Source organism: Euprymna scolopes, chromosome 14, assembly GCF_053919585.1.
Source record: "Euprymna scolopes isolate OS-2025 chromosome 14, ASM5391958v1, whole genome shotgun sequence".
Lineage (NCBI taxonomy): Eukaryota > Metazoa > Mollusca > Cephalopoda > Sepiida > Sepiolidae > Euprymna > Euprymna scolopes.
The window spans coordinates 8358573-8369867 of NC_136495.1; the positions used below are offsets into that span (position 1 = coordinate 8358573).

At 33.7% G+C, this 11295-nt stretch overlaps 1 pseudogene; it reads left to right on the forward strand.

Moving 5' to 3' along the window:
• Nucleotides 1-302: 302 nt before the first annotated feature.
• LOC145293534 (U2 spliceosomal RNA) lies at nt 303-428 on the forward strand (annotated as a pseudogene).
• Nucleotides 429-11295: the final 10867 nt, after the last annotated feature.

An 11295-nucleotide genomic window follows, 5' to 3' on the forward strand; every position in this document is an offset into this window, starting at 1 on the left:
ACTCCCCGGGGAGTTGGTCCCCATTTCCCCTTCACTCCTCACTTTAAAAATCGGCCTTGTGCCTAATTTGCTCAGTGGGGGAGCAAATAAATACCATCTGTCCGGCAGATACTACAAGCAAAGACCATATGTGGGGTTTCCCCCACATATAAGATCTTGGTCAATGTAGGAGCAACCCTTCATACCAATTGTCACTATCTAGCCCCCCTACTCCCCAGGGAGTTGGTCCTCATTTCCCCTTCACTCCTCACATAAAAATCAGCCTTGTGCCTAATTTGCTCGGTGGGGAAGCAAACAAATACAACTTTTCTTGGCTTTTTGGCCAAGATCAAAGTGTAGTATCCGTTCTTACTGCATGCTGTACTTATTGTGATATAAAGTGGGGGATCACTTTTCTGTATTAATTTTATGTAAAATGATCACCCACTTTACAACCAGTCAGTCTCCAAGCCATTCAAGTCATTCTCCAGACCATTCAAGTTGTTTTTGAAGGATCCCAGTTATTTTTTAAGCATTCAAGTCATTCTTAAGGTCATTCAGTTCATCCTTAAGTTCATTAAAGTCATTCTAAGTCATGTACTTTTTATTTCAGCCCATTTTTCGGTCAATCCTGCATTCACGCATTCATTCATTACACGAGAGCACGCGACCAATGGCTATCGGCCTTGTTGTTGTGAAAAGCTGTTCTAAAACAAAATTGTTCTAAAACAAAATTGTTTTAAAACAAAATTGTTCTAAAACAAAATTGTTCTAAAACAAAATTGTTCGAAAACAAAATTGTTCTAAAACAAAATTGTTCTAAAACAAAATTGTTCGAAAACAAAATTGTTCTAAAACAAAATTGTTCTAAAACAAAATTGTTCTAAAACAAAATTGCTCTAAAACAAAATTGTTCTAAAACAAAATTGTTCGAAAACAAAATTGTTCGAAAACATATGCAATATTTTCCTATAGAAAATATTGCATATCTTTCGTTCTCTCTACTAGATTGTAGTCTGACATGAACATTTCTATGACAGTTTACTGATCCTTATTACTTCGGTGCTGATTCACGATAAATTGGTGTTCTGTTTAAGGCTATATTTAGTAGAAGATTGTCGTAAAGGGCTTACGAGCCCCCTCTATCCAGTTTCGTTTTTCCACATAACCACCTGCTTTCTTTCATGTATTTCCTTCACCTCGACTAAGTAACTCCATGCAGCACATGAATAGTCACCCTTTAAAATATCAGAGGAAAGCTAACAGATGTGATACCTTGTCTAAGGGTGGCCTGAAATTGTGCATGGCAAAGACGTTTATATCACTGGAATATTATACATACCCGCTTATCTGAAAATAATGTGAAAGACATATATTTGTTAATGTGTATATTAGGTTAACGTGACAGTTCTTGATTCATTTTAAAATATGTTTTCGTTATAATACCTTTATTTATATAACATTTTACACAGCGTTTTTAGCTCTATGTAATCGTTTAAATTAAAATCGTTTTAAAATAGTATGTCCTTTTTTCAGAACGTTGAATACAAGATGGAAAAATGCAAATTCGCAAAACTTTCTTATTTCAATTCAAGCTAGGCCGAAACACCGCTGAAACAGTTTGTGATATCAACGAAGCGTTTGACATAGGAACCACTGTTGAACGCAGGTCACAATGATGGTATAAAAAATATCGTGGCGGTGACGAGAGTCTTGAAGATTATAAGTCTAGTGGTCGGCCCTCGAATGTTTTCTACGATCAATTAAAAGCAGAAGCCAATCCATGCACAGCTGTTCGAGAACTTGCTTCTGAATTATACGCAACGTACACGACGAAAGGGATCAATTGAATACTAAGAACCTTCGGATTAAACTAAATTTTTGAGATGAGGATTGGTTATTGGTGTTATTTGGATTCATCGAACTACCGTTCTCATCTTGAGTGTGATTTTCACAATGTTTCAGTCGATGTAACTTCCGACCTTCTTCAGGTGTATCTTCTCGAACTCAGGAATGTTTCTGTTGATCTCGTAAATTTGGATAGAATCCATTATTTACTTTATAGGGGTAGTATGCCCTTGTTCCGTCAGTCATGACTGAATAGAGGTTTTAAATAATTCGCAATTGCATTTTTATGTCGTCCACACTGAGAAGTAAACCTCCAACTTTAATACAAAAGATTGGCCTTCAGGCCAAGATCATAGTGTGGTATCTGTTCTGGTGCTACACTTCACCTTTCTTGTTCTTGGTCGGTGGAGGAGAGATCCTTCATGACCGAGACAATTTTAATTTTTGTTCCTATCCAGAGTGCCATTTTTGGAGAGTTGGATTTTCTTCACATTAACAACCGCTGTTGTGTCTTACTCTGTCATCGGGAGAAGGCAAGTAAATAGGAACACTAATACAACGTTTACTTTAAAAAAAGTTTGCTAACGTGTATATTTACATTCTTTTTTTTTACGTGAATTTTCAACATATCAAAAATGAAAGGGAGAAATAGCTCACACACGGATGAAAGACTAATATTCTTTTAATAATAAGTTATCTTATTAAATATAATTTGGTAGACACAGCGATGCGATATATTAGGGGCCATTTGACTCTTGACAATTATCAAGTTTACCTTTCAGTTATTACATAATTATTGGCTGACCGCTATTTATTTTACATTCCTTTGACATATTTAACCTTACCTGATATAAAATGATGTTTTTTTTTGTTATATTGCTTTGAAACTCGTTTTTTTCTCATTTCGTGTCATTTTGAACTGCATTTTTCAACCATTTCAATATTAATACTAGCTAACGTAATCGCTTTCGGAGAGAGAGAGAGACAGAGAGACAGAGAGAGACAGAGAGGGTAAAAAGACAGATAACCATAGTCCTTCTTTGTTGTCATTATCTTTCACTTTTAGCTTTTATTGGATAACTGAAGTTAAGTAGTTCTAAGCTTGGTTAGTACTAGATGGGTGACCATTTAGAAACACCAGCCGCTATATGCTGTAGAACGGCGAAATACCTTCCCTAAAATAAATAAATAAAAAATGAAATAAATAAAAATCTGCAAAAGCAAACGTCTTCCCTGATCGGAAAATAATGCGACTGGAGGATTTCTGCGAAATCGATATTCTTTAGAAACTTCTTGAATTTGAATCCTATTTTCTTAACTTTAAATTGCAGACATTTTTAAAAAACAAAAATCCTTACAAAAGGAATGAAGATCCATGAGATAATGTTTAGTATAATGTGACTAATTAAATATGATTTTATCTCTTGATTTTAATATTCGTAAAGGACACGTAAAATTTTCTGGTTCTGTTCGGGGAAGTCATTTTACCCACCTTGGGACGGGTAGTCTTTTAATCTCTACGATCATATAGAAGAAATTTTGTGCGTCTGTATGTCTGTGAGTTCATTTCCTATGGACTCCAAAACGGCTTGGCAGATTCTTTTGAAATTTCATACAAATGTAGCCTCTGTTTCTTGGAGTGTTCTTAGATAGGTGTTATACCGAAATGCCTCGGAAATCATTAAAGATGGAACAGTGATATTTTGACCAAAGTTGCTACTTTTACACAGTCTAAAATCAGAAATGCATTTGATAATTTTTATCACCGCACAAACAAATTTGTCCGGCGTATAAAATCAACAATAGGTTTTTGATATGACAGGAGCGCGTTCGAAATGGGTGTTTCTATTTAGAGCACAAGTGAACAATTATACTTGATTTTTTGATATTTTGAACTTTAATTTAAACAGTTAGCACCGTAAAGTAGAAAGACTATGCATATAGAATCCACAAAAGGTTTAAAGCACAACTGAAACATAATACTTAACTTTTGTATTTTAAACTTTAATTCTAACCATTATTCTAGCCATTATCTTAGCCATTTTTTGCCATTATATATAAAAATATTTTTTTAACAACAACAACAAAAAAAATTATATATAAAAATATTTTTTTAACAACAAAAAAAATTATATATAAAAATATTTTTTTAACAACAAATTGAAAAAAAAAAATTAACAACAAAAATATTAAAAACAGTTTTTTTTAAAAAAACAAAAGAAAATATATTTTTTTAATAAAGAGTAGGTTATCTACAGTGCGATGTATTATGGACTAAGTCAGTACGGAGAGGTATGTGAAACTTCCTCCCGATGCACTCCGATGGGTTCCCAAATAAAGACAGCAATCAATCGATTTGATTGAAAAATAGGCGATTCCACCGATTCTGATGACAATAAAATATGGGAGGGCGAAACATTTGTTGATCCTTATAAAATCCCGCTAGTTGTATTAAAGAATCAAATAATGAAAATACTTTCGTTGAATCGAATTAGTCTGAACAGAATGTTAGCTAATCATGTAAATAGTCTTGCCACACTTATTAGATTTTGCAAACACATTTAAATAGCCAAATTCTGTTACAGAATTGGGAACTGACACTTTCTGGAAGTCGTATAATAAATAAGAGAAGTAGAAACTTATTTTGGATTTAGTTTTAGAAATTTGCCCGTTTGCTTCTCTCTCAAGATGGCCGCCAGTAGCTTGCAACATTGGCTTTCAACTCATTAATTCTTAAAAGGAAGTGCGTCATATTTAGGTCCAGTGTATTTTTATTTTTAATTTTCCTACAGCGTTTCCTGACATCTTAGCGCAATAATAGACGAGGTCGGTTTCTGTTTTCGCACGTCAACGCAATGGAAAATAATAAACTTGGAATAACTTTGCTTCTACGCTTCTCGTCTGCATGAATTCGTAATTTTGGCAAAACGCGTAGACTATTACGCGGCCGGCATACGGGTGTTGTCACTTTCTTTCAGCTTATTAGTCGCGCGTGTCCTGTTGTAGGAATGTTATAAACTGTTGTTGAGGGATTCGTCTTCGCGAAACAAGTAAAACAGAGTACGTTTCAAAAACGCAAGGCAATAGATTATTACTTTGGTGCATTGGTGATAGTAACGTCGGGATAATACACTCGCAATATGAACACAAAAATGGAAAGTGAAAAAAATAACGATCTTATGAAAAAAAGAGAGGAATAAAATGATAGTTTGACAAAGAGAAAGAAAAGGAGAGAAATGAAACAAATACGCGGTGAAACAAAAACGGAACAAGATGGAGATAAAGAGTAGGAGAGAGAAGTTAACGAAGAATTAAAAGCCGTATCTGTAGATGACTATTCACATACACAACATATATATGGAAAACGTAGTTTTATACATATACATATGTATAAAGAAGGAGAGAGAAGGAAAGAGAGAGAGAGAGTGAGAGAGAGTGAGAGTGAGAGTAAGCCAAACATGTTCATCAACGGTTCGTCTTTATTTCGGAAGTCTCGAAACGTTCATGAACACAAAACTTGGTTTGTTCCATTTTTACTTCTCTGTTTCGTTGGAATACTATTTCTATTATTCTCACCATATAACGCATTTTACTTTTTATCATGAATTATAAAAGTCTTCCTTTCATAATTGCAATATATATATATATATATATATATATATATATATATATATATATATATATATATTGCAATTATGAAAGGAAGACTTTTATAATTCATGATAAAAAGCAAAATGTGTTTTAAAATAAACAAAATGGGACTTAGAAGAGGAAAGAATAATAAAAGGGGAGTCAATTGACAGGTTTCGCCATTGCTTTCCCAAAGCTATATCGAGGTATTAAAAAGGGTAAATCGAAAATATGTCCATTTAAAATAAAATTACGTTGCGTTCCATTATGGATGAAAAAAAAAGTGGGAAACCGATTAAAATAAAGCAACATTATATGATATTTTTCTCGAAAATCCTAGAGGCAAATCACGCTCAAACCTTAGACATTCCATCTGTTTGCAGAGAGAAGGCCTTTTCAACCGAACTTGAATGGTCTCCAAGATTTTAAAATGGAATGAGCACGATTCAGAATTGAAAATGAGTTCGCTGCAATGACCGGCTTTTAATGAGATTGTCAGTTATTGAAGACCCGTATGTATTAACAAGTACGTCCGTTGCCTGGTCTGTCCCATTTCTGATTTATCTAGGAACGTGCTGTTAGACTCTTCCATCCAATTTCAATGTCATTCGACCCACATAGATGGCTACGCAACTACATTAAAAATTGTAAATTACATTATTATTATGATGGGGGGTATGGAATATCTTTTCGAAATGATGGCATTAAAATTCTCGTAGAGAACACCTGGTACATTTGAAGCGAAATAACATTTTGGCACTGTTGAGCTTATTTGTTTGGCAAATTTCTCACTTACTGTCCCCAACCATGGTAAACGTATATACATTAGACATTTATTCACTGTTTGAATTTTAGTTTAAGAAAACTCAGTTATTTTCCTTGTCATAACTGACCTAAATACATTAAGAGGCTACCCATTTTGGATAGGGTATCACTAATTATTTTAAATTGGTCATCCAATTTTAATTTTGAACAAATCATAAGGGCACGATGTGTTAGGTCAAAATTAATTCATCTTATGTTTATAAGGGCAAAATAAATACCAGCGTGTATAGAATCTCGTAAAGGTAGATTGATGTAAGGTAATTAGATAATGTTTTTGTTACCAATATATAACGGACGAATTAGACCCACCTTCATAAGTATACTTTGCTTTATTTTAATCGTTTTCACATATTTTTTCACCCGTAACAGAACGCAACGTAATTATATATATATATATATATATATATATATATATATATATATATTAGCAGGCCGCCTGGCGTTGTGCAGTCGTAATATATGCTTAAATATGATACTTTAATTCATGCACATGTTGTATTCATTGTTTTTGATTATTATATTGTACCCAATATATAGTAGTGGTTTCAAAAGTTAAACAAAAAATAACTTGGCTGCTATCAACTTAATCGAAACCAAATCGTATTGGTCCCAAGCCTTACAATCTGTACTACGTGTTTACGCATATAAAACTTTTAAAAATTACGTTGTAAAAGGTACAAATGTATATTTTTGCATGTGTAGAAGTGCGGTTCCAATTTTTGTTAATTTAACCCCTTAGCAGCTATTTTATCGGCTAAAAATAATATCGAAATTGTTCCATATCCTTTATATATAAAGTTCTGTAATCTGTATACCAAAAATTGACTGGGTAGTTTTGTAGAGACCGTTCTTCATACAAAAAGACGAAGTCACGTGTATATACACATGTATGTATGTATATATATATATTAGACATTAAGAGGAGATTATAGATAGATATATAAATACCCGTTCACATACACCTTTCACGATAAAGATAGAACCCAGAATTAGAGAGAATCGAGCAATTGCATCGACAACGGACAACGCCAGACTCAACGTGGATGTACTGCATCTCATCAGTGATGTGCTCCGACATAGGCGCGAACCCAGGTCGTCGCACTCATGAAGTGTGCAATACTGACGAATTAACCATATGGGCCACGGCGCAACGTATTGACTATGCCACGATTTTTTTAATTCTTATATTTTTATCCAGTTCTACATTCTACGATGTGACAAGCAACGCGTCATACAACTAAGATAATTACTGCTGGTATGCAGGCGGTAGATATCACATCTACAAACATTAACTGAAATTAGCCGACTCCCCAGACACGATTTCGGAACAACCTTATTTGTTGAGGGACATCATGTAATACATCGAAACCCACTTTGGGTCTGGCGTTGTCCGTTGTCGATGCAATTGCTCGATTCTGTCTAATTCTGGGTTCTATCTTTATCGTGAAAGGTGTATGTGAACGGGTATATATATATATATATATATATATATATATATATATATATATATATATATATATATAGTAGGTTTACGCGTAGTCTAAAGAAACTTTGTACATTTTATTAAAATACTAAAATTAAATAAGTAAATGGAGTTTAAACTCATAGGAGCACTAAGTTTAACATATGCCAAACTTGTATAAGCCGACTTAGAAAATTCACGATTAGAAAGTAGATTCAACTAGAAAGAAAAATACAAATATATACTAAAAATAACGAACAGAGAAAACTATACAAAATAACAGAGAAGTGGAATAAAAGAACCGAAACTATTGTGAAGTAAAATGAGATAGAGAAAGCGGAAGCTGACTAAAAAGTAAAAGCCGAAATACGTGCTTGTTAATCACTATATATATATATATATATATATATGTATATATATATATATATATATATATATATATATATATATATATAAAATACGTATTAAATAGGTTTGAAGCCAAAAAAAAAACCCAAAAAAGCAACAACACATTATTACGAAAATAGACAGATATTTATTTTTGTTTGTAAATTATTGAAGTTACACTTCATCCTTAGTATTTCTTTCCTTTTTTTCTTTTTTTTCCATGTTCCAGAGAATCAGTAGAAATCCGTCAGTTGATTTTCACTTAAGTATTTTCAAATGTCGGAACGATGCATTGGTCATGCAGTGTGAGAGAGAGAGAGAGAGAGAGAGAGAATGAGAGAGAGAGGCGAGAGAGAGTGAGAGGGGGAGAGACCTAGTAGTTATATATATTTTTTTAAAGAAAATTTTAATATTTTATAAAAATATTAAGTTACTATCTCTCTAATATAGAAAAAATACAATATAATATTCATAAACAGGTTAATAATAATAATAATAATAATAATGGTAATAATAATATTAATAATAATAATAAGTGACTTTTATTTACAAGGTGGTCACCACTTATCAAGGCCCGAAAGCCACTTGGGGATAAGGGTTATTGAGTGTACAGTACGTTAGTGTTGAGATTTGATAAAGTGTCTTACTTCAGGGCACTGTTCATCAGGATTTTTTTTTATGTTAGCCTTGAAGACATCCAGGTTTGTTCATGGAAGCTACGTTTTGGTTTTGGCACAGATAAAGAGTGAGGAAAATTTTTGACAGTGGTTTCAGCTAGACAGGTGTTTTTCGTGAAAGATTGGTGAAGAGGGACCAGGGATTGGAGCCCAGACGAGCACATTCCATGGAAGTAACGATAAAACAAAGCCAGGTTCGCAACGTCTCTCCTGTGGGAGAGAAGTTGCAGGGAAGAGAAAAGGGTATCCCACACTAAGCTACGAAGCCTATTTTGTACTCTGTCAAGGCAGGATAGGCTGTTTTTAGCAGCTCCTGCCCAGATGTGGCAGCAGTACTCCATCCTTGGACGTACTTGGCTTTTATATAGATAAACAGATGCATCAGCAGTGAGATATCTTCTGGAGCGGTAGAAGAATCCGACTATTTTTTCCAGCGACCTTGGCAACGGACTGGATGTACGTGTTCCATTTCAGGCCAGGAGTAAATGTCAAATAATAGGAAAAGAATGGTTCTTAGGTAAAGATTGAATGAAAGAAACAAAATATGCGCAGTTAACACTGGGGTATTTTGGTATGGAGGTTGTACTATTTAATGGTAAGAAAATTAGCTATAAGATATGGACGGAAAAGCAAAGAACACGATAACAAAGAGTGATGTTGATAGGTTATATGTGAAAAGAAAAGAGAGAGAACAAGGACTAGAATGTTTAGAACTATGTGTAAAAGAAGAAGAAAATAGTCTGAAAGTTGTAAGGAAAAGCTTACGAAGAGCGTGTCAAAAATTGAAAAATTCCAAGAGAGCGAACTAGTAAGAAGCAAGGAATTTAAGGCAATACACGAATAAAAAATTAAAGACAAATGGATTTAGAAGAAAATGCATGGCCAGTTCAGCAGAGATTTACGAGAGGCAGTAGAAAAGGGAAAAACTTGTTGATGGTTGTCAAAATGTGACTTGAAAGTTGGTACAGAAGCCCTAACATGTGCTGCGCAGGTGCAAGCGTTCAAGAAAAATGATGTGAAGTATCACATTTGTTAAAACGGCTGAAAGTCCTTTTGCATGGACAGAAAAGTGAGAATTTACCTCGCCAGTAGTTGTGACAAGTTATTCTAAAAAGAATACAAGAGACGGCATGACAATATTGCGAGAAACATCCATATATGCCAGAAAAGAGGGTTGGAATGCATTGAAACATGATACGAGCATGTTCCAGAAGTGGTGGTGGAGAGTGATAATATGAAATTATTATGGGATATGAATATCGAGTGTGATAATATGATTGAAAAAAAGGAGACCAGATTTAGTCTTGTTGAAAAACAAAAGAAGGCAGTAATCATTGATATAGCAATGCCAGCTGATGTGAATCCGGAGGAAAAGAAAACGAGAGGTCGAAAAGTACCAAGACTTGAAAATGGAGATAAAAAAAAATTGTGGAAGTTGATAAAAATAGAAGTTGTGCCTATTGTGATGTGAACCTGAAAACAACAGACAGACAGAAAATCTCCTCCTCCTCCTTCTCCTCCTCCTCAACAACAACAACAACAATAATAATAAGACATCGATCTTAAGAACTATTTTGTAATATGTAAGTTAGCATATAAAATTACATAAAAATTAAGCTGTATAAAAAAGCTAAAGTACTTTTTGTACCAGATAGGTAAATAGATAAGGAGAAAATTCTCTAATTCCCCCATAAAATAATTATCGATTATTATAAATTTTCGTGTAAATGTTATATAGGGGTTTCATTGAGAGAGTTTTATTATAAGCGTCTTATTAGAGTGTTTGTCGTTGAGAGAGAGAGAGTCTTGTTCGTTTCGTGTTCGTGTTATAACGATTCATATATATTAAAAATATGTTCATTCTTAAGTTAATAGATGTGTTGCTATGTGAAGCTCTTAGTGTGATGAGATAGTGTTCACTGTTCAGACATTGTGTAGACATGAGATGTAGATTCACATTGTGGATATGATATGTGTATGTTACGACATTTTATAACACAGACATATAATAACAATTCACTTTACCTTTTTGTAAGAATCACAAACACAAAAATGGGTTTATTTCTTCACGACCGGCCGTGGTTTTCTCATCAAGAATTCAAAGCTTCACATATTAAGTTTAAAAGTGATCGTCTCGCTTCTAGACGTTCGAATTTCAAACTCCAGACTCTCTCTGAGCTTCTCACTGACTAACTATATCTAACTAACTCTCACTTCCTATATTGAGAAATCCATGCATGTCCGGCCAAGGTGACCAAATTCACGTGTTTCAACATGCGCGACTTTGCACGTTTCCGATATTATGATTTCCCAATAACCTATTTTTCTTTGATGTTTTTACAAAGGAATTCAACCTACATATCTAATTTATTTAACCCATATTTTATTACCCACATTCTTTCTAACAATTGAATAGTTTATTTATCATTTATTTCATCAGAATTAACAATTTACTGGACATTCCATTTAAACCTATTGTTCTTTAAA